The sequence below is a fragment of the Helianthus annuus genome, chromosome 12 (assembly GCF_002127325.2).
Source record: "Helianthus annuus cultivar XRQ/B chromosome 12, HanXRQr2.0-SUNRISE, whole genome shotgun sequence".
Taxonomy (NCBI): domain Eukaryota; kingdom Viridiplantae; phylum Streptophyta; class Magnoliopsida; order Asterales; family Asteraceae; genus Helianthus; species Helianthus annuus.
In genome coordinates this window covers 154,732,527-154,756,939 of record NC_035444.2, presented here as the reverse complement: position 1 = coordinate 154,756,939, position 24,413 = coordinate 154,732,527, and the positions used below count along the sequence as shown (strand labels likewise).

The window sequence follows — 24,413 nt, the reverse complement described above, 5'->3', positions numbered from 1 at the left end:
TTCTATAGATTTGCGTTTGTTCTGAGCGAAATTACAGGTTTTCTGATCTTGATTTAGCGTTATTGTTCCAGTTATTGGTTTTGTTTTGTTTGTTTTATCGGTTAGGTCGGTTTAGGGTTTCGAATTGAACATATTTATCGTTGGGGCATTATTATTATTATTCATTGATTCTTTTCTGTACATCTGTTATTGTTTGTTTTAGGTTTTTTGGTTAGGATTGTTGTTGATATGTATATTCGTTTAGCATAAGTGTTACACACAATTTTTACTAAATTTGGGGATTTTTCCTAAATCGACATGTTCTATGATAATCAACATCTAGTATTTATCCAAATAATTATATGTAGTCAATGGCGCGTTCTTCAAATGAGCGAAAGAAACAAAAGAAAGAAAAGGAAGTGATACTGCTAATAGATTCGGACTCAGACGAATCTTTCACTTCGGAAGAAATTGACTGGAACGCACCAGAACCAAATATCATTTTCATGCCCTCCTCTTGTTCACGTTTTGTAAGTAGTTAGTTAGATTATTTGTATACTAAGTTAACTGTTGTTGTTCTATGGTGTCATTAGTCTCTTTATCATTACAGTCTGAATACTTTTTTGGCATTTTTAGCGGATACCGGTAAAGGTCGCAAAAGCCATGGGAATCGATCACTGCGGAAAGGTGACCATTCAAAATAGGCGTGGTGTCGAAACAAATTTGAACGTCATGGCTGAACCAAAAAGAGGAAAAAAGAAAAATAGGTTTAGTGTATTGGGATGGCAAGCATGGGTTCGTGAAAACAACATCAAGAAGGGTTATCTTTGCGTTTTAGAGTGGTATCAGGATATGCCTACACTCTTTGTTAGGGATGTAATCGAAGAATAATGGGGTTAGTACCATAGATGTAACACCCCAAATATCGAATTATTAAATTCGTTACCATGTTAGTAAAATGAGATACAATAACTAAGTTAATAAACTTAGTTAAATGTCTATTAGATAAGCTAAGGGATGAAACTTTTAACAATTATGATGGAATGTATACTAGAGGGACCAAAAACGTTAAATGGGAAACTTGATTTTATAAAACAAAATTAAAACACCACACACACATAGTGTGCGTGTGTGTGTCGATGATCAGGAAGGGAAAAGAGGGTCAAAACCCTAGTTTCTTCAAAATCTTCAAATTGAAAGGCAAGATGAAGCTTTAACTCATAACCGAGCATAGATTAATGATCACCTTCACAAGGGGATCGCAAGGTATGTCTTAAAAGTTAGATTGGTGATTATGCACGAAGTGGGTTATGTTGTAAATTGCAAATTTGTGTGAAACTGAGCATGAGTATGTGTTAGATTCATCATTTGGAACATGGATTATGCATGGTTTAGGTTAATTTGATGTTTAAGGGTGAAACCCGTTTGTTATGGTGAAGATGATGACATGGGTAAATCATCTATGTTTAAATTCTTGCTTAAAATTGATGTATTTTGATTTGTAAGATGGATTCTTAGGAGAGGAATTGAAAGAAATGTGATACTAGTATGTTTGATGTTTATGCATGTATGATTCATGTTGATTAGAAGGAAGAAATTGATGAATTATGTATGAGATTAGAAGGATATGCATGAACTAGTTGTACACTATGCTTACAAGGTAGTACACATATCAAAAGTATGATGAAATTATGAAGAACTTAAGATTAGATCACTTGTAAGTGATTAATAAGTAGTTATGAAGTGGGTTTTAGATGATGTAATGTAAATTGATGATTTACTTATGTTAACAATGTTTGGAATCATACATGTGTGTGAGTGTTTAAAGAAATTGGATAAGAAATGGTGAATTATTGTTAGATGAAGTGAACAAAATGTGATGATAATATGTATGATGTTTAATTTTAAATACCACATGTTGATTAGTAGAAGGATTTGATGAACTATGTATGAATTTAGAAGATTGTGCATGAATTAGTTGTACGTTATGCTTAAAAGATGGTACGCACCCCAATCGTATGATAAAATGTATGTATTGTCGTCCGTATAGTCGATTATGATGTTACGGGTATATAATGATAAGTCGAAAGTTAAACTAAATGAACCGTTGACTTCTAAAAGTCAACCGTGTATAAGAAGGATGGTTAGACGAGTTTTCATAATTGTAAGATTAAGGTAGGTTATATGGAGCGTGTTTGACGAATGTGTGTTTAATGCAATGACATGATGGTTTACATGAGTTTGAAATGATATGAATTTGGTCACATGTATTATGCTTGCTAGAAGTAACTAATGAAAGTCAAATAGGAATTATGCGATCGATATGATCGTTAACATGTACAATTATGTATGCTAATAAGAATGTGATTTCGATGACATGGAAGTATAGGAATCATGTCGAGACGGAATCAAGCACGGAAGGCTAACGGGTCAAGAAGTGGCGAAGAAACAAATATGAATACGGATGCACGAGGTAAGTGATTTCCGCAATCACTTTTAGTTGTTTATGTAAAGTTATTTGCAACTTAATTAAGTATGATAATTGAGGTCAAATAGGAATGAGTTGTATGAAATTGACGAAGTATTAAACGGATCTTAGCTTTGATCCGAGCAAGGTATGTGCGTTAGAGTTGTAGTTAAGTGGTAGGATTGGTTAAATATGCAAGGAAGTCCTTGGTTGTAAAGGATGGAGCAATGTTGACAAAAACGCCCTTGATAGGTATATCGGGTAAACAACCTTAAATGTCTATTGGAAACAAGCTAATTGATTAGAGTAATGTTTTGGTCAAGTATGAAAGCGAAGTATAGGGTTTTGTATGTCATAGTCCACTTAAAGCGCAAATACCCATAACGGGTCAAAAATAAGCTTTTGAGTGAAAATGGGTTAAAAGGACGCAAGACGTCCGAGAACTTAATCTTTTATGATAAGCGCCAATGAAATTATTAAAGTTCATATGAGATTGAGGTCAAATAAATAGATTATGTTGATAAATGCACGAACGGGTCGAATCATTAGAAAATGATAATATGTCGAATGCATGTAAGATAAGAATTTCCTTAATCCGGGGGTAAGATTTTAAGTTCATATGATAGAATGTGAATTTACAAGCATGTAGGAAGAAACGGGAGGTCAAACGGGTAAACGGTTCAAAAGTTACGCGCGTTTTAGTGCGTTCGGACGACGAAACGAATCTGCAGAAAACAGCAAAAACTAGAGGGCGTCGCCGACGGGTAGGGGGCCGTCGCCGACGGGCAAGGGAAAATCAGTTTTTGTGCTGACGGGTTAATTACCTGTCTACGGGTTTTTGGGCTACGGGTAAATGCAAGGCCCGTCGCCGACGGCCCTAGGGGCGTCGGCGACGGCCTCCCCAAGTCTCAAAAGCTAAATTCTTGTTATTTAAGTTGATTTATGTGTCGTAGGCTTCGGTTTGTTATCCGTGGACTACGATGGACTTTCCAAACATGATTTTTTTTTTACGGTTCCTTAGATGTTTATGGACTTTAAACCTAAGTCTAAGACCCTTGTGAATATTGTATGTAAAGATGTAGGAAGATATGTACGTATGTAGATGTGTGGGTATGTATGTCTAAAGATATGTATGAGCGTATGCATGTATGTAAAGATGTAAGAAAGGTATGTATGTATGTAGAGGAGAATGTATGCATGTAAGATGGTACGTGTGCATGATTTAAATACGTAGAGTTTTAACGTTACTAATTATGCGTTTGAGGTTGGTATGTAATGCAGGAACGAGAATATCGGATTCTTACGAAATTTAAGCTCTACCTGAAATAAGAGGATGAGTAAGGATAGTTGGATGAACTAATGTTAAATTGTCGAACGTTATTCAATATTTAATTATATGAGATTAATGTTATATGATGATGTCGTTGACTAATGACTAAGTTGTATGTGATGCCCACAGGTGCCACACGGACTTCTTCTGCTACTTAGAAAGTGAAGCGGACGTAGATCGAGTCAAGAGCAAGGATTGCACGGATAGATCGGTCATATAACTGAAGTGTATAACGTCTAGAAATGTAAATTTTAGTATGAATGTTGTGAATTCTTTTATAGAACGTTTAACATTTTTAGCATTTGGAACCTTTGCGAAAGTAATGTCGTTAATAAGGAAATAAATTTTAAAGCCCTTTTCCGCTGCGTCATTTTTTAAGGTAAAACGTGTTAGGGCGTAACAAGTTGGTATCAGAGCCCTGGTTTGAGAGAATCAAGTAGAAGGAGGTAAATACTTGAACTCAAACCGGTGTGCTCTTGTGACCAGAACCCGTGCAATCCAAGACTCGATCAAGGCCTAAAGGCAAAAGCAAATGTAAGTATGTATTAGATTATGTAATTTAAGGAAATTAATAGTATGTTATGTGAAGGGTAAGCGCAATTGTTTGGAAGGGATGATCCGTGGATGCGGTCTAGGACCGACATCAAGGCAAGTAACAAGGCGAATTGACCCCAGGTACGTAAACCTAACGTGTGGGCATATGAAATGGTATAATTAAGCAAGTGAAAGAAAATTTTTAGCAAAATATAATAACGACATGATAAATAAGTTTTGAAAAGGTTACACGAGCCGAAACTAAATTCTTCGGACATAAGGTGGCAATTACGCGAAGGCACGAAACTAGTACGTGGAATGTGTACCTGGCCAGTACACAAGAAACGTATGACGTTCGTGAGACCGTGATAATTATTACAGGTATGTCCGATAGAGTTTGGTAGCAGCTAGGCGTGTGGGTGAAATGGGTAGTAGGACTCTCGGGGGATTGAGAGTACCTTGTAGGAATGAAAGATGTGAATGCAATGCTTGAATCCGCGAGACGGATTCAAGGAATGAAATATGCGAATGCAATGCTTGAGTCCGCGAGACGGATTCAAGGAATGAAAGATACGAATGATGCAAATCCCTTGCGGATTTGGTTATGATAGCGAATGCTATAATAAGCCATGCAAGTCGACCGGTTCAAGTCGAGTAAGGATACGGTACCATCCGTTTAGAACGGGTGGTCGTGAATGCAATAACGAATGTATGAAGTTCAATCCGTTATACGGATAGAACGAAAGATTTATGTTGAAAGCAATTAACCCGATGTGACCGGGTCGTATGCGGTATGCTTGAATCTCATTATGAGAGTATATGCCATTACCCCTTTAATTGGGTAATCGAATGTGTAAAGGAATGAAAGTATATGAGCAAATGGAACTAAAATGTTAAGTATTGTAAGCGAAATAAGTATTATGACTAACTTTTAAAACGGGAAGGCAAGTGTTTGCGAGGAAACACTGGAACAGTGAAGCGATGAGATCGTAAGCATGTCTGAATTGAAAAGGAGTACAAACATGTACTTCGATACGTAGGTATATATAAATAATAAGAATGATATATTAAGTAATGGCCATGTATTGACCCGTTATGAATAGGTCTAACACACTAATGTCTTAAGAAGGAATTGAGAAAGTATTGATATATAAATGAGGTGATGTGATAAACAACATGTTTGAATGAGATCGAATGAAATGTGTAAATCCCAAATTTTATAATGAGATTGGCAGTAATCATGATGCAATAAAGCTACCTAGGACAGTGAAAGTATGCTCAAGAATGGAAGCTCATGTTACCAGATGGACAAGATCAACCCTGTTAAGATACGGGATCGTGAAGGAGCAAGTCAACTCGGGTTGTTAAACGTTGGCTCGTGCCAAATTAGCGAGGTTAGTAACTGGTTTAACTTGTGGATGTTAAATAGAAAGTTACATATTGAATAATACTTCTATGCGAACTAGTGGTATTGAAATTGAAAGCTCGTAACTGTGGAAATTCTGATAGAATATAAGAGACGGCAAGAATCGATAAGAAATGCTAACCTTGATGCTCGGCTTGTTGGCCATGTTCAATTGAACAAGACATTGTAGAAAAGATACGCATGACATAAATAACAATAGTAAGCATGGAAATAATGCTTAGTCTTCATGTTAAGTACAGATAAGTAGGTGTAAGAAGGTTGATTCTGGTTGTAATAATACGCCTTTGAATGATTGCAGTAGGCGTATGATAATATATCGACCCTTCCTATGAGCTTAAAGCTAATCAGAGGTAATGATAGTAATGGAATGTTTAGGATAGCTCATAGTGAACAAAATAAAAGATAGCATATGATGTATGAGTAGTATGAAATAAATTGATTTATTTTGATTAGTAGATGTATGAATGTAATATGGTTAAATAGGAAGCTAGAAACTAGTTGTGACCTTAGGTCTTTACGAGTAATAATTGTATACATTTGGAATAAGTTCAATGAATGAAATGCTAGTTATAGTATGTACTAGAAACTAGCAATATAAAGTAAAAGACACTAATAAGAGCTCTGGACCAGACCCTGACCTCGTGTGATTATGAAAGTAAATTACTAATTTAAGAAGATAAGGACAATGCGCACGATCATAATTATTCATGATTAAGATTTTTGCAAAGACCCCGAATGACTTATGTTGTAATGTGCCCATTGAATGAGTACAATAGAAGGGTAAGAGTAAGAACGAGAAAGGTTTCGGGGACGAAACCTTCTTTAAGGGGGGTAGACTTGTAACACCCCAAATATCGAATTATTAAATTCGTTACCATGTTAGTAAAATGAGATACAATAACTAAGTTAATAAACTTAGTTAAATGTCTATTAGATAAGCTAAGGGATGAAACTTTTAACAATTATGATGGAATGTATACTAGAGGGACCAAAAACGTTAAGTGGGAAACTTGATTTTATAAAACAAAATTAAAACACCACACACACATAGTGTGCGTGTGTGTGTCGATGATCAGGAAGGGAAAAGAGGGTCAAAACCCTAGTTTCTTCAAAATCTTCAAATTGAAAGGCAAGATGAAGCTTTAACTCATAACCGAGCATAGATTAATGATCACCTTCACAAGGGGATCGCAAGGTATGTCTTAAAAGTTAGATTGGTGATTATGCACGAAGTGGGTTATGTTGTAAATTGCAAATTTGTGTGAAACTGAGCATGAGTATGTGTTAGATTCATCATTTGGAACATGGATTATGCATGGTTTAGGTTAATTTGATGTTTAAGGGTGAAACCCGTTTGTTATGGTGAAGATGATGACATGGGTAAATCATCTATGTTTAAATTCTTGCTTAAAATTGATGTATTTTGATTTGTAAGATGGATTCTTAGGAGAGGAATTGAAAGAAATGTGATACTAGTATGTTTGATGTTTATGCATGTATGATTCATGTTGATTAGAAGGAAGAAATTGATGAATTATGTATGAGATTAGAAGGATATGCATGAACTAGTTGTACACTATGCTTACAAGGTAGTACACATATCAAAAGTATGATGAAATTATGAAGAACTTAAGATTAGATCACTTGTAAGTGATTAATAAGTAGTTATGAAGTGGGTTTTAGATGATGTAATGTAAATTGATGATTTACTTATGTTAACAATGTTTGGAATCATACATGTGTGTGAGTGTTTAAAGAAATTGGATAAGAAATGGTGAATTATTGTTAGATGAAGTGAACAAAATGTGATGATAATATGTATGATGTTTAATTTTAAATACCACATGTTGATTAGTAGAAGGATTTGATGAACTATGTATGAATTTAGAAGATTGTGCATGAATTAGTTGTACGTTATGCTTAAAAGATGGTACGCACCCCAATCGTATGATAAAATGTATGTATTGTCGTCCGTATAGTCGATTATGATGTTACGGGTATATAATGATAAGTCGAAAGTTAAACTAAATGAACCGTTGACTTCTAAAAGTCAACCGTGTATAAGAAGGATGGTTAGACGAGTTTTCATAATTGTAAGATTAAGGTAGGTTATATGGAGCGTGTTTGACGAATGTGTGTTTAATGCAATGACATGATGGTTTACATGAGTTTGAAATGATATGAATTTGGTCACATGTATTATGCTTGCTAGAAGTAACTAATGAAAGTCAAATAGGAATTATGCGATCGATATGATCGTTAACATGTACAATTATGTATGCTAATAAGAATGTGATTTCGATGACATGGAAGTATAGGAATCATGTCGAGACGGAATCAAGCACGGAAGGCTAACGGGTCAAGAAGTGGCGAAGAAACAAATATGAATACGGATGCACGAGGTAAGTGATTTCCGCAATCACTTTTAGTTGTTTATGTAAAGTTATTTGCAACTTAATTAAGTATGATAATTGAGGTCAAATAGGAATGAGTTGTATGAAATTGACGAAGTATTAAACGGATCTTAGCTTTGATCCGAGCAAGGTATGTGCGTTAGAGTTGTAGTTAAGTGGTAGGATTGGTTAAATATGCAAGGAAGTCCTTGGTTGTAAAGGATGGAGCAATGTTGACAAAAACGCCCTTGATAGGTATATCGGGTAAACAACCTTAAATGTCTATTGGAAACAAGCTAATTGATTAGAGTAATGTTTTGGTCAAGTATGAAAGCGAAGTATAGGGTTTTGTATGTCATAGTCCACTTAAAGCGCAAATACCCATAACGGGTCAAAAATAAGCTTTTGAGTGAAAATGGGTTAAAAGGACGCAAGACGTCCGAGAACTTAATCTTTTATGATAAGCGCCAATGAAATTATTAAAGTTCATATGAGATTGAGGTCAAATAAATAGATTATGTTGATAAATGCACGAACGGGTCGAATCATTAGAAAATGATAATATGTCGAATGCATGTAAGATAAGAATTTCCTTAATTCGGGGGTAAGATTTTAAGTTCATATGATAGAATGTGAATTTACAAGCATGTAGGAAGAAACGGGAGGTCAAACGGGTAAACGGTTCAAAAGTTACGCGCGTTTTAGTGCGTTCGGACGACGAAACGAATCTGCAGAAAACAGCAAAAACTAGAGGGCGTCGCCGACGGGTAGGGGGCCGTCGCCGACGGGCAAGGGAAAATCAGTTTTTGTGCTGACGGGTTAATTACCTGTCTACGGATTTTTGGGCTACGGGTAAATGCAAGGCCCGTCGCCGACGGCCCTAGGGGCGTCGGCGACGGCCTCCCCAAGTCTCAAAAGCTAAATTCTTGTTATTTAAGTTGATTTATGTGTCGTAGGCTTCGGTTTGTTATCCGTGGACTACGATGGACTTTCCAAACATGATTTTTTTTTTACGGTTCCTTAGATGTTTATGGACTTTAAACCTAAGTCTAAGACCCTTGTGAATATTGTATGTAAAGATGTAGGAAGATATGTACGTATGTAGATGTGTGGGTATGTATGTCTAAAGATATGTATGAGCGTATGCATGTATGTAAAGATGTAAGAAAGGTATGTATGTATGTAGAGGAGAATGTATGCATGTAAGATGGTACGTGTGCATGATTTAAATACGTAGAGTTTTAACGTTACTAATTATGCGTTTGAGGTTGGTATGTAATGCAGGAACGAGAATATCGGATTCTTACGAAATTTAAGCTCTACCTGAAATAAGAGGATGAGTAAGGATAGTTGGATGAACTAATGTTAAATTGTCGAACGTTATTCAATATTTAATTATATGAGATTAATGTTATATGATGATGTCGTTGACTAATGACTAAGTTGTATGTGATGCCCACAGGTGCCACACGGACTTCTTCTGCTACTTAGAAAGTGAAGCGGACGTAGATCGAGTCAAGAGCAAGGATTGCACGGATAGATCGGTCATATAACTGAAGTGTATAACGTCTAGAAATGTAAATTTTAGTATGAATGTTGTGAATTCTTTTATAGAACGTTTAACATTTTTAGCATTTGGAACCTTCGCGAAAGTAATGTCGTTAATAAGGAAATAAATTTTAAAGCCCTTTTCCGCTGCGTCATTTTTTAAGGTAAAACGTGTTAGGGCGTAACAATAGATCAAAACCGTACAACCATTTTATATGGTAATTTTGGCTAACAAACGGTTTTGGCAATAAGTATATAAGTATGTAGCAATGGTTTTTGTGGAACCTGTTTAAATATTTTGGTTTATGTTAGCTGTTGGAAAACTACTTTAGAATATTTTGGCTTATGTTACCTGTTTAAATATTTTGGTATATGTATCCTGTTGGAATGCTACTTTAATTTTAATGGTCATCTACCAAATACAACATCACTATACGATTATAAGTTATTACGGACAAAAGGTTTAGATATTTAAATGTTTAGGACGCGTTCGTGGTCACATTATTATTATTAATTCATCTAACTTTAAAACTATTACATCAAAGTACGTTCCTTTGAGAGTTAGATTTTGTTTACAACTATTACCTGAAGATACATTCTTAAGAGCGTTAGAGTGTGTTCGTAGGGACTGAGATTTCCGAGAATCCAAATACATTTTTCGTTGTCTTCGTCTCTCTTTCGCTTCCTTATTGGTATCAGGATTGCGAACTAAAAAAAATTAAAATTACAAATTACAAAGTATAAATAAAAAGCAAACAACTATAACAGCACGTTAAAAGATTATGCATATATGTGTGGATTATATGTATACCATTAGTAATGTCTGAAAATGGAATCCTTGATATGCAACCTGCAACATCAATAATAAAAGCATACAAAAAGTAGTATATTTCAATGGGTTGAGCCATGTATCTACCTAATAATCAATAAATTGAAAGATAAACAAAATGCTACCACTTGAATTGTTTATATTGCAAGGTTGGTTGCCGAAAGACGAAGACTCAATCTTTGACCTTTTCGACATGAGTATAACTGTAAAATGGTAGATGAAAAATTAACTAACCTGATCTCTAAATTTAGACTTTATTTCGATAAATTTATGAAATGGCACTTACGGTTTGCAATGTTCTCATTCTGTACATCTTGTAATGAAGAAGAAAATATTTCATTTTTCGATCTTTTTGACATCACCGGAAATGTGATTAAGGTTACTGCAATAAGAAGAAGAAGAAGATCCAATTGTTAAATGTATAAACCTTAAGTAAACCAACAAACATGAGGCTTATATAGGAAAAGAAATACGACTCTTCGTTCCAATATAAAGAGTGGTTTACATATTTTTGGAAAATTACAAATTACAAAGTATAAATAAAAAGCAAACAACTATAACAGCACGTTAAAAGATTATGCATATATGTGTGGATTATATGTATACCATTAGTAATGTCTGAAAATGGAATCCTTGATATGCAACCTGCAACATCAATAATAAAAGCATACAAAAAGTAGTATATTTCAATGGTTTGAGCCATGTATCTACCTAATAATCAATAAATTGAAAGATAAACAAAATGCTACCACTTGAATTGTTTATATTGCAAGGTTGGTTGCCGAAAGACGAAGACTCAATCTTTGACCTTTTCGACATGAGTATAACTGTAAAATGGTAGATGAAAAATTAACTAACCTGATCTCTAAATTTAGACTTTATTTCGATAAATTTATGAAATGGCACTTACAGTTTGCAATGTTCTCATTCTGTACATCTTGTAATGAAGAAGAAAATATTTCATTTTTCGATCTTTTTGACATCACCGGAAATGTGATTAAGGTTACTGCAATAAGAAGAAGAAGAAGAAGATCCAATTGTTAAATGTATAAACCTTAAGTAAACCAACAAACATGAGGCTTATATAGGAAAAGAAATACGACTCTTCGTTCCAATATAAAGAGTGGTTTACATATTTTTGGAATCAATTTAATACTATATCAAGTTAAATTGCAACAGATTATCTTGATTTATGGTTGATAAGTTTTTCCAAATTTAAAACTACATATATTTTCATGGTTTCCAAGTATACTTTTTGTATTTTTGGTATGTTATCAATTACAATAATCAAATCACGTATAAATATTATATCATCAATATTACACGGATAAGTAGCAAACATATGTCAATACAAAAATTGACACTAAATAGTATATTTAGTAGTAAAGCCTACTGGAATTTTGATATACATTTTTAGTTGTAGAAACAAACATAAACATAAACATAAACATAAACATTAAACATATACACAAAAGTTAGGTACCATACAAAAGTCTATTAAGAAAAAAGTCCATATAGGTACATGTTCAAAAGATAGTTACCAAAACAAAGACCAAACAGTTCTTATAAAGACAGTTTATAAAAGATAGGTGCACTTTTGCTTAGACATAGCGGACATTTTTTAAGATGAAGGTTTTCTTTGAAGTCACATAAGTGAAATCAAGCATGTCGCCATCATTCAAATTATTTTCCGCCATAAATACAGGCCAGTTTATGACTGAATAACGTAATGCACTTCCGTTTTTTTCCGGTTTGACTTCATAAGTACTAACTTGCCCCTGCAGGTTTTCAATCTTCAGTGTATGAAGCTTCTTTGTAAAACCAGCGCGGTTTGATACCCCGACCGGAAGACACTGCATGTAACAACGTTTATTTAACAGTTTAAATCTTAAACATCCAATAATAACGAAAAATAATGTAAATTTAAAGATTTATTGAGCAAAAATAATACCAGCCTGTATTCCCCTTTGCGTGTAAAGTTCAAAAACTCCGGATCTTCAGGAATAGTGTGTTCTCTGAATGTCACACCCCCAAAATTACCACCTAGGGAGTGTCCCTGTTAGGCGTGTGACGACTAGCAATGAGCCACCAATTACATTGAATCACAAGTTTGAAATAAAGCTTCGTTATTTAAAGATACTAAAATCCCAACATACGTTATTCAAAACCATACGTTTAGCGGAAGCGTTAATGTAGCGTAATATAAACGTTATCCAAACAAACATAATAAATAAAAGTCTGATAATATATCCCTCGAGCAACCATGACCACTCGCGCCCTCCAGCCAGCAAGTTCCTGCTTTCAAAGTACCTAAGGACCTGCGAGCATGTAACACACGTATCAGACAAAGCTGGCGAGTTCACAGTTTTAGAAAACGTTTGTTACCCGGTGTATGTAAAACAGTTTAATACCCAATGCAAGTAATATTGTTAATATCTCATTTCCAAACACGGACGGCTCACGGACTGCCCTTCCCACGTACTCCTATCTAGTACTGGGCCAGACTGGGTCATTAGTTCACCTCCGTCCTCTTCAGGCACGGGGTGAGGGTGCCAAACCTAAGTAGCGCTACTAACTAATACCCGATGAGGGACTTACAAAAGATGATAGGTGAGATCATTAACCAATATACTCGTTTTTACCCAAAGCCTTATTCCCCCCCCATGGAACACCCACTGACTGTCCCCAACCACTGGGACGCATGCTCGAATGTAGTGAACTCACCTTCGGGTTGCTCGGTTAGATTAAACGTCCGTTCACAGTTGGTAAATCAGATCCTAGTATGACCACCAGTGTTAATCAGTTTTTACGTTTACATAAATCATAATCTCTCGTGCACATAGAATAAATAATTATAAGTACGATTCATACAATCACATAAGTTGTAACAAATAGTTTCGTGTCCATAGGGTGCATTCAAGCCTTATGTCTATATCCGTTTAATTTACATACACAACTCATCATAGCATTACTAACATGTAACATAACAATCATGTAATCACATTTACCCCGGTTTGGGTCCTGGCCCAACCTGAATTTCGTGTAGCCTCGCGGCCCAGATTCAGCAAGTGTTGTGGACCGATCGGTTGGGTTGCCCCGATTCTCAATCCGCGATATATATTAAATCATGGCTTAATTAATGTTTCAAAGCATTTGGTGAACTCATCTTATAACCACAACCATTTAAGTCATTAGATTCTATTCTCATATACGATGAATTGAGGTGATCTTTGACATACAAACAGCCTACTCCAATCATCAAGAACTTCAACAACATCTAATTAACAACTACATAAATCATTTCTATTAGGTCACACGAACCCAACCCATGTACTCAGCCCAGTAACCGTACCATACAAGCTAGCCGACCGCTGACCCATGTTTCATCGATAATTCACGTAACCCAACCCAGTTGCGGTCCCGTTGATGTCCGGCCCACTTATCCGGCTCGATAATCCAATCAGCGAAATGGACTTGGCTGGTGACCCGAGGTCACGCAGCCGTCTACATGCTCATGGGTCAGCCTGTTATAATAGTTGGTGTGTTCCGGTTTCCGGTTTTTGTGTATACAACAATGATCAAAACGACAATTAACCATGTGAGCACATAAACAACTAATCATATCATCATGTGCACCATTATAATAGTGGTCCAATCATGTGTTATTGTTGTCAGCCAAGTTGACTTCATTGGTTTTTCTATGTCACCCAAGATCTTTAATTTTCAACTTGATTCCCCTCCCACATGAGCCGTCATTTTGGTCAAGATGGTCCAGCCCCATTGGACCGATTTTAAGCCACCAAACCTTACTATCATTATACTTACATATACCCAAATCCCAACACTCCACTTACTATTAATTTGCTAATCTAATACCATTATTTCATTGTAGTACACAAGTCCCAACCATGATCCACCGATTTGTCCCATCAAATAAATAAAGACATACACTAGTTCATGCATAACAAAGTTACAAACACACATAATATAAGATTATTGGGACAAGACAAATAAGAGAGCCACTAACCAGTAGATAACGTCACGGGAGAGAGGCCCTTGACTACTGCCGCCACACTTAGAGGTTTTAGGGTTTGAAGTATGATTATGCTAATTAAACGTAAACTATGGGTAATTATAAGCTAAGCCAATGTACTTGGGCTATACTAAACCGATTTGCACATTCAAATCATAGGGTGAGTCCGGTTTGGGCTTTGGTTTTCAACTTGGGCTCGTGTACCCAGTACAGAATACTTTGTGTGTGTGCGGCCCGGATTGGTGAACAAACAAGTGCGGCCCAAGCATGCGAGCAACGATTCTCATTTACTTATAGATTTAACAAGTAACAACTATCAGGCATTCACCGCGACGTGTAATAAAACGTAATGTAAGAGGGGTAATACAAGATTAACATTTACGAGGTTAGATGACACTAACCTTGAAAGTTCGGGTTGTCACACTGAATTTCTTTCCATGTAAACGCTTCTTAGAGTTGGAACTACCAACCGACCTTATATTTTCCTTTACCTTTATGATTAAAAAAATTGTTATCTTCAAAATGATACCATATTATTGTTAACAAATGAATACTATTTGTATAAATCTCTAAACTTACAAGTTCCTCCTTACTTGTTTTTCCAAGTCCCTCCTTCATGGTGATAGCATCTTCTTGCTGAATGCAAATATCCTGTTAAAATGCCACATTTTACATTAAGATAAATAATGTAAATGAGTACCTGTTATTGCTAAATATCAGATGAATTTTATGTAAAAATCTACATTTATAAAAATATACGATTACCTGGTGGACATTTGGTTCTTCATGTGAAAAAAAGAAGCCATAATCTTTACGTAAGGCCTAAAAAGGACAATATGCAATATAATTACTGCCATATAACCATTAATAAAAAATGTGTTTATAGATATTAGTAGTTTACCTCGTCTACTTTATGAACGAACTGATCACGAGATATTTCAAGAACCTCATCATCGGAATTGTCTCCCATTATGAACACAACCAGCAATTGAACTGAAAAAAGAGTTAAGTGAAAGTGAGCATTAGAAATATTATTAAATATAAATATAGATTCATCATACAACAAAATTTTAACCAAAAGAGAAATTACAGTTAAAGATGCAGTTTTGGAAAACATATACTACAAAAATAAAGAGAATTTTTTTACTAAATATGTTTCAAACAATATAACATGAATATCAAAAAATAATACATCAGTAATTCACAAAAATAGTATAAAATATATTCAACTATCTATAGATTACATCTATAATGACCGTAAAACAATAATCTAACACTGAATAAAAACAGTAAACTATGAAAACATTCATTTAAGATCTAACATTTAAAATAAAACAATGCATACTTCCGAGAGGATAGTAATCATGACATAAAAGATCCATTTTAAAGGTAAAACATAGTTTCGACTAAAGGTTAACCAAATGTAAACATGTAGTTTATGCCACTTATTACAAGACAAACTTCAAAAGACTTTCTTTATAAATAAGAGTCAAACAATCAAATCTGCAAATGAAACAATAATTTCTGACTATTCGGGATAAAATCCATTAATAAAATGACCAAATCTTATAATAACTTTATGTCATACAAATTTATCTTTTGAATGGAATACCAAATAACATCACAACTCTATAAGAAATAAGACAAATACATAAATTCAGGATCAGTTTTTTAGAATCTTATAGATCAATATGAAGACATGCATACTAAGAAAATAATAATCGGTTAAAAATATTATAAATAAATTAAAAAATAAAGAACAAAAACTCTCAAAAGTTCGGGTTAGATGACACTAACCTTGAAAGTTCGGGTTGTCACATCATCCCCAACTTGAAAGAAATTTCGTCCCGAAATTTGACAAGTAGGTACGGACAACGAAGTGACGAATCAAGATTGTTGCGGAATTTGCTCAGGTGCTACATCATCCCCAACTTGAAAAGGAATCTCGCCCCGAGATTCACCAGTTTTGCTTGATTCTGCTCTGTCTTTGGGAAAGAGATGAGGGTACTTTAATTTCATCTGATCCTCGCGCTCCCACGTGAACTCCGGTCCACGCCTTGAGTTCCAACGAACCCTCACAATAGGAATACGACTGTGTTTACGCACTTTGACCTCACGATCCATGATCTCGATAGGTTCTTCTACAAACTGCAGCTTGTCGTCGATCTTTAATTCTTGGAAAGGTACCGTTAATGGGTCGTCAGCATAACACTTCTTTAACTGTGATACATGAAATACATCGTGAACATTACCCAGTTCAGTAGGTAACTCCAACCTATAAGCCACTTTACCAATACGCTCCAGAACCTTAAACGGCCCAACATATCGTGGATTCAGCTTGCCACGTTTCCCAAAGCGCACAACCCCTTTCCACGGTGAGACTTTCAACATAACTCGGTCATTCACTTCAAACACTACCTCCTTGGCACGCTTGTCTGCATAGGCTTTCTGACGATCACGAGCAGCTGCCATACGTTCTCTGATTTTCACGATTTTCTCTGAAGTTTCGAGTACTATCTCAGGACCTGTGATCTGGCTATCACCCACTTCAGCCCAGCAAAGAGGTGAACGACACTTCCTCCCGTACAGTGCCTCGAATGGGGCCGCCTTGATACTGGTGTGGTAGCTGTTATTGTAGGAAAACTCGACCAACGGCAAATGCTTCTCCCATCCCTTTCCAAAATCAATAACGCATGCCCGTAACATATCCTCTAGCGTCTGAATTGTGCGTTCACTTTGACCATCCGTTTGTGGGTGGTAAGCCGTGCTCATATCGAGACGCGAGCCGAACGACTTATGCATAGCCTGCCATAACTCCGAAGTAAAACGAGGATCTCGATCAGAAATAATAGAGGTCGGCACTCCGTGCCTAGTAACCACCTCTTTAAGGTACACCGCTGCGAGCTGCGAATACTTATCTTAGACCCGAAGGCTTCTGGTGTTCCGCTTTAACTCTAGCACAGTGAGTTGTAGTGCGCGAACACGTTTAGACTTTGTCTCTATGCGGCTGAGTGCATCAGCTACCACGTTAGCTTTACCTGGGTGATATTTGATGGCACACTCGTAATCATTGAACAATTCCACCCAACGACGCTGTCGCATATTCAATTCTCTTTGGTCGAAGATATGCTGAAGGCTCTTGTGGTCGGTGTAGATAGTGCATTTAGTACCGTATAGGTAGTGCCTCCAGATCTTTAGCGCAAACACTACTGCTCCTAACTCCAAGTCATGTGTCGTGTAGTTCCTCTCGTGAACCTTCAACTGTCGAGAAGCGTAAGCTATCACTTTCTCGCGTTGCATCAACACGCAACCGAGACCCTGAATCGAAGCATCACAATAAACTACAAAATCCTCAGTACCATCCGGTAGAGATAAGATGGGTGCGCTGCATAACCTTTGTTTCAAAAGCTGGAAAGCCTCCTCCTGTTTCGTCCCCCAAGAGTAAACTACTTTCTTCTGTGTTAACGAGGTGAGTGGCTGTGCAATCTTTGAGAAGTTCTGAATGAAACGGCGATAATACCCTGCTAGACCGAGAAATTGCCGCACCTCCGAAGGGTTCTTTGGTGCCGCCCAATTTCTAATGGCGTCAACTTTGGCAGGATCCACATGTATGCCTACCTCATTGACTATATGCCCCAGAAAATGTACCTCCCGTATCCAAAAATCACACTTAGAAAATTTTGCGTACAACTGCTCCCTCCTCAGGAGTTCTAAGATAAGGCGTAGGTGCCGCTCATGATCCTCCTTGTTCTTGGAGTAAATTAGAATGTCGTCAATAAAAACGATAACGAAGTCGTCAAGGTATGGCTTGCACACGCGGTTCATGAGGTCCATGAAAACCGCTGGTGCGTTGGTTAACCCGAATGGCATAACCAAGAATTCATAGTGACCGTATCGCGTCCGAAACGCGGTTTTGGGAACGTCTTCCTCTCTGACCCGCACTTGATGATAACCAGACCTTAAGTCGATCTTAGAGTAAAAGCTCGACCCTTGTAACTGGTCAAACAGGTCGTCAATACGAGGCAAAGGATAACGGTTTTTGATCGTCATCTTGTTGAGCTCGCGATAATCTATACACATTCGTAAGGACCCGTCCTTCTTCTTTACAAATAAGACTGGGGCTCCCCAGGGGGAAGAGCTAGGTCGGATGAAACCCCTATCCAACAGCTCTTGGAGTTGGTTTGATAATTCCTGCAGTTCTCCTGGCGCTAGACGATAAGGAGCACGAGCAACTGGGGCTGCCGCTGGGGCGAGATCAATCTGGAATTCCACCTGACGATGTGGAGGTAACCCAGGGAGTTCCTCAGGAAATACATCAGGATATTCCCGAACAACTGGAAGATCCTCGATCTTCCTTTCATCAGACGATGAATCAGTAACAAGAGCTAATATAGCAGGATAGCCCTTACGCAAATACTTCTGGGCCTTCATTGCCGAAACAATACTGACTGGGGTCCCGCTGCGATGACCCTGAACTGATAGAAATTCCCCACTGGGAAGGGGAACACGTATGATCTTCTCCTTACAGAGAATCTCCGCTTGATACTTGGACAACCAGTCCATACCAACAATCACGTCGAAGCTTCCAAGAGTAATAGGAATCAAATCAATGTCGAAAACTTGACCCAGAAGATCGATTTTACACCCAAATAGAACATGCGTAGCTTCGATTGTTTTACCATTCGCGATTTCTACTATGTGTTTCATTACAAGAAGTGTAGGACTTAACCCTAATTGGGAGCTAAACTCTAAAGACACGTAACTCTAGTCGGCACCAGAATCAAATAAAATAGAAGCAATAACACCGTTTACTGAAAACGTACCAGTAACCACGTTGCCGTCGTTCCGCGCTTCCCCAGCTCCCAGCACAAACCCGCGCCCACGCGCAACATTACCCCCGTTGTTCCCTGCATTGTTATTCCCGTTACCACCCCCTGTGTTCTGTCTCAGCTGAGGGCAGTCTCGCTTGAAGTGCCCCTTGGCCCCACACTGATAACACCCTTTCTGATTACTCTGAGTTTGCTGAGGCTGTTGCCTACCCGCCTGCTGCGCTGGCTGCTGCTGAGTTGGGAGTGTGGCCCTACAATCCCTGGCCTTGTGCCCCGGTCGATTACACCGATAACAAACTCGAGTACACTGCCCCTTGTGATGAAAATCACACTTGCTGCACAAGGGTAGCTTCCCCGCATATGATCCCTGCCCTGATCTGTTACTCGAGTCCTGATTTACTGATGCTGTCTGACTGAAACTGCGGGTGCTGCCAGTATCCGTCTTCTTCTGAGGCTGTGCAGAGTTGGACCCCTTGTCCGCATCGTTCCACTTACGTTTGCCATCAGCAGCAGATGCAGTGGAAGTAGTGGCAGCTGTGGTAGTGCTAGAAATACGAGGTGGCAATGAGTCGCTCTCCACCTCCTGGTCAACGATTTTATGTGCCAACCTAACAATCTGGGTTAGGTTATTGAGGTTCGCCGCTGTAACTAAACCCTTCACCCGTGGAGGTAACCCCTTAATAAACAACTCGATTCTTCGTGGCATGGGTCGGGACAAGTTTGGACACAAATCAGCTAACTCATATGACCGCTTCACATACGCCTCGATTTCAGACCCCACCATTGTCAGATGATAGTACTCATTCTCTAACTTCGCTATTTCATCTCGAGGGCAGTATTCCTCCCTCATCAGTTCTTTGAAATCCTCCCACGTAGTGGCGTTCGCCGCCTCAATCCCTAGCAGTTGGACCTGGGCATTCCACCAAGTCAAGGCACCATCCTGAAGCGTGCCTGCTGCAAACTTTACTCTATCCCCAACTGGGCAGTTACATATCGCAAACACTGACTCCGCCTTTTCGAACCAACGTATAAGTCCCACAGCCCCCTCAGTGCCACTGAAGGTCTGTGGCTTGCAATCCATGAAAGTTTTAAAAGTGCAGACCGGTGGGTGAGGCTGGTTTTGTGGCGCCGGCTGACCTATTAACGAGGGAAAATAAACCAACCAGTAAGACATCAAGTTTACGATTCAAAAGAAAGGAATGTCTGGTACGTATCATACCAGCCTGATAGGCTGCCAAGGCTGCAGCCACCTGGGCATTGAGTAATGCCTCTAGCTCAGCTTGAGTCATATGAATTTCGCCTTGTCCGTCACCACGGCCTCCACCACGTCCACCGCGTCCACCACGACGACCTCCACCACGTCCGTTCATGATTCTATAAGTATGGAAAGAGGTAACAAATTAACAGACCATTGCAGGCGAGTGTCAAGTATTGCTATAGCATTCACAGTTTTCGAGGTTCTAATACAACATTGACTAACAACGCGGGATTCCTTTTTCACACTAGTCGAGATTTACTGGGACTCACATGCACCCCACGTTGTTATTATGTGTGCACCCATAATAATAACCCGATTTGCATGCTTATCTCAGTTCCTCCCTACTCATGTTAAAAGGTTTCCCCAAATTCATGCGGTACGACCGACGACATCACAACATAGAGCATGTATGTTCAAGTAGAGTCCTACCCTTAAAACACGTAGCATAAACAGATAGCATAGTAATTCGTATTTGCAATATCAAGTGTGCGTTCGAGTGTGATACTAATCACGAGTATGTACTAACTATGCTATGCAATAGTAAACAAGAGACGAACCTTGCTGCCTGGAGCTGAGTGTCATGGTCAATGTCGGATCAGTGCAGTTATAGTCTGGTTTTATAAAACGTTTTAAAACCAAATTCACTATAACCAGTGGCTCTGATACCAAACTGTCACACCCCCAAAATTACCACCTAGGGAGTGTCCCTGTTAGGCGTGTGACGACTAGCAATGAGCCACCAATTACATTGAATCACAAGTTTGAAATAAAGCTTCGTTATTTAAAGATACTAAAATCCCAACATACGTTATTCAAAACCATACGTTTAGCGGAAGCGTTAATGTAGCGTAATATAAACGTTATCCAAACAAACATAATAAATAAAAGTCTGATAATATATCCCTCGAGCAACCATGACCACTCGCGCCCTCCAGCCAGCAAGTTCCTGCTTTCAAAGTACCTAAGGACCTGCGAGCATGTAACACACGTATCAGACAAAGCTGGCGAGTTCACAGTTTTAGAAAACGTTTGTTACCCGGTGTATGTAAAACAGTTTAATACCCAATGCAAGTAATATTGTTAATATCTCATTTCCAAACACGGACGGCTCACGGACTGCCCTTCCCACGTACTCCTATCTAGTACTGGGCCAGACTGGGTCATTAGTTCACCTCCGTCCTCTTCAGGCACGGGGTGAGGGTGCCAAACCTAAGTAGCGCTACTAACTAATACCCGATGAGGGACTTACAAAAGATGATAGGTGAGATCATTAACCAATATACTCGTTTTTACCCAAAGCCTTATTCCCCCCCATGGAACACCCACTGACTGTCCCCAACCACTGGGACGCATGCTCGAATGTAGTGAACTCACCTTCGGGTTGCTCGGTTAGATTAAACGTCCGTTCACAGTTGGTAAATCAGATCCTAGTATGACCACCAGTGTTAATCAGTTTTTACGTTTACATAAATCATAATCTCTCGTGCACATAGAATAAATAATTATAAGTACGATTCATACAATCACATAAGTTGTAACAAATAGTTTCGTGTCCATAGGGTGCATTCAAGCCTTATGTCTATATCCGTTTAATTTACATACACAACTCATCATAGCATTACTAACATGTAACATAACAATCATGTAATCACATTTACCCCGGTTTGGGTCCTGGCCCAACCTGAATTTCGTGTAGCCTCGCGGCCCAGATTCAGCAAGTGTTGTGGACCGATCGGTTGGGTTGCCCCGATTCTCAATCCGCGATATATATTAAATCATGGCTTAATTAATGTTTCAAAGCATTTGGTGAACTCATCTTATAACCACAACCATTTAAGTCATTAGATTCTATTCTCATATACGATGAATTGAGGTGATCTTTGACATACAAACAGCCTACTCCAATCATCAAGAACTTCAACAACATCTAATTAACAACTACATAAATCATTTCTATTAGGTCACACGAACCCAACCCATGTACTCAGCCCAGTAACCGTACCATACAAGCTAGCCGACCGCTGACCCATGTTTCATCGATAATTCACGTAACCCAACCCAGTTGCGGTCCCGTTGATGTCCGGCCCACTTATCCGGCTCGATAATCCAATCAGCGAAATGGACTTGGCTGGTGACCCGAGGTCACGCAGCCGTCTACATGCTCATGGGTCAGCCTGTTATAATAGTTGGTGTGTTCCGGTTTCCGGTTTTTGTGTATACAACAATGATCAAAACGACAATTAACCATGTGAGCACATAAACAACTAATCATATCATCATGTGCACCATTATAATAGTGGTCCAATCATGTGTTATTGTTGTCAGCCAAGTTGACTTCATTGGTTTTTCTATGTCACCCAAGATCTTTAATTTTCAACTTGATTCCCCTCCCACATGAGCCGTCATTTTGGTCAAGATGGTCCAGCCCCATTGGACCGATTTTAAGCCACCAAACCTTACTATCATTATACTTACATATACCCAAATCCCAACACTCCACTTACTATTAATTTGCTAATCTAATACCATTATTTCATTGTAGTACACAAGTCCCAACCATGATCCACCGATTTGTCCCATCAAATAAATAAAGACATACACTAGTTCATGCATAACAAAGTTACAAACACACATAATATAAGATTATTGGGACAAGACAAATAAGAGAGCCACTAACCAGTAGATAACGTCACGGGAGAGAGGCCCTTGACTACTGCCGCCACACTTAGAGGTTTTAGGGTTTGAAGTATGATTATGCTAATTAAACGTAAACTATGGGTAATTATAAGCTAAGCCAATGTACTTGGGCTATACTAAACCGATTTGCACATTCAAATCATAGGGTGAGTCCGGTTTGGGCTTTGGTTTTCAACTTGGGCTCGTGTACCCAGTACAGAATACTTTGTGTGTGTGCGGCCCGGATTGGTGAACAAACAAGTGCGGCCCAAGCATGCGAGCAACGATTCTCATTTACTTATAGATTTAACAAGTAACAACTATCAGGCATTCACCGCGACGTGTAATAAAACGTAATGTAAGAGGGGTAATACAAGATTAACATTTACGAGGTTAGATGACACTAACCTTGAAAGTTCGGGTTGTCACACTGAATTTCTTTCCATGTAAACGCTTCTTAGAGTTGGAACTACCAACCGACCTTATATTTTCCTTTACCTTTATGATTAAAAAAATTGTTATCTTCAAAATGATACCATATTATTGTTAACAAATGAATACTATTTGTATAAATCTCTAAACTTACAAGTTCCTCCTTACTTGTTTTTCCAAGTCCCTCCTTCATGGTGATAGCATCTTCTTGCTGAATGCAAATATCCTGTTAAAATGCCACATTTTACATTAAGATAAATAATGTAAATGAGTACCTGTTATTGCTAAATATCAGATGAATTTTATGTAAAAATCTACATTTATAAAAATATACGATTACCTGGTGGACATTTGGTTCTTCATGTGAAAAAAAGAAGCCATAATCTTTACGTAAGGCCTAAAAAGGACAATATGCAATATAATTACTGCCATATAACCATTAATAAAAAATGTGTTTATAGATATTAGTAGTTTACCTCGTCTACTTTATGAACGAACTGATCACGAGATATTTCAAGAACCTCATCATCGGAATTGTCTCCCATTATGAACACAACCAGCAATTGAACTGAAAAAAGAGTTAAGTGAAAGTGAGCATTAGAAATATTATTAAATATAAATATAGATTCATCATACAACAAAATTTTAACCAAAAGAGAAATTACAGTTAAAGATGCAG

At 37.9% G+C, this 24,413-nt stretch overlaps 2 long non-coding RNA genes across 2 annotated transcripts; both read left to right on the top strand.

Moving 5' to 3' along the window:
• Positions 1–1,123: 1,123 nt before the first annotated feature.
• Positions 1,124–3,988, top strand: LOC110897122. The gene is made up of 4 exons (XR_002568463.1): positions 1,124–1,245; positions 2,369–2,452; positions 3,728–3,783; positions 3,906–3,988. It is a non-coding gene; the product is annotated as an uncharacterized LOC110897122 (long non-coding RNA).
• A 2,821-nt stretch (positions 3,989–6,809) lies between these two features.
• Positions 6,810–9,815, top strand: LOC110897121. The gene is made up of 4 exons (XR_002568462.2): positions 6,810–6,931; positions 8,055–8,138; positions 9,414–9,469; positions 9,592–9,815. It is a non-coding gene; the product is annotated as an uncharacterized LOC110897121 (long non-coding RNA).
• Positions 9,816–24,413: the final 14,598 nt, after the last annotated feature.